This window comes from Colobus angolensis, unplaced genomic scaffold, assembly GCF_000951035.1.
Source record: "Colobus angolensis palliatus isolate OR3802 unplaced genomic scaffold, Cang.pa_1.0 Scaffold309, whole genome shotgun sequence".
In the NCBI taxonomy this organism is placed as follows: Eukaryota; Metazoa; Chordata; class Mammalia; order Primates; family Cercopithecidae; genus Colobus; species Colobus angolensis.
This window is the reverse complement of record NW_012116366.1, coordinates 3131507-3131808: the sequence shown is the minus strand read 5'-3', so window position 1 is coordinate 3131808 and position 302 is coordinate 3131507. Positions and strand designations below refer to the sequence as shown.

Below are 302 nucleotides of genomic sequence, written 5' to 3'. Positions count from 1 at the left end.
ATTTCCCAGAGTTGCTTGTACACATTGTCTCTAATCTTTCCCTTCTGTTGTCTGAACCCACTCCTGTCAGGCTTTTGTCCCCACCATTCTGATGGGCTAGCTCTTATAATAGTCACTAATGACCTCCATGTCGCTAAATTCAATGGTCATTTCATCTTATTTGATCTGTCAGCAGTATTTGACACATTTGCTCATTCCATCTCTTTCTGAAACCCTTTCTTTACCTGACTTCACCTCTTTCAGTTTTTCTGCCACCCTGGAGGCTCTTTTCCAGGCTCATTTGCTGCTTCCTCTTGATCTGC

General features: G+C 43.0%; 1 protein-coding gene across 2 annotated transcripts in view; it reads left to right on the top strand.

Moving 5' to 3' along the window:
• Window positions 1-302, top strand: part of CLHC1 (clathrin heavy chain linker domain containing 1) — a 72587-nt gene that overhangs the window by 1476 nt on the left and 70809 nt on the right. The gene's annotated exons all lie outside the window — the stretch shown is intronic.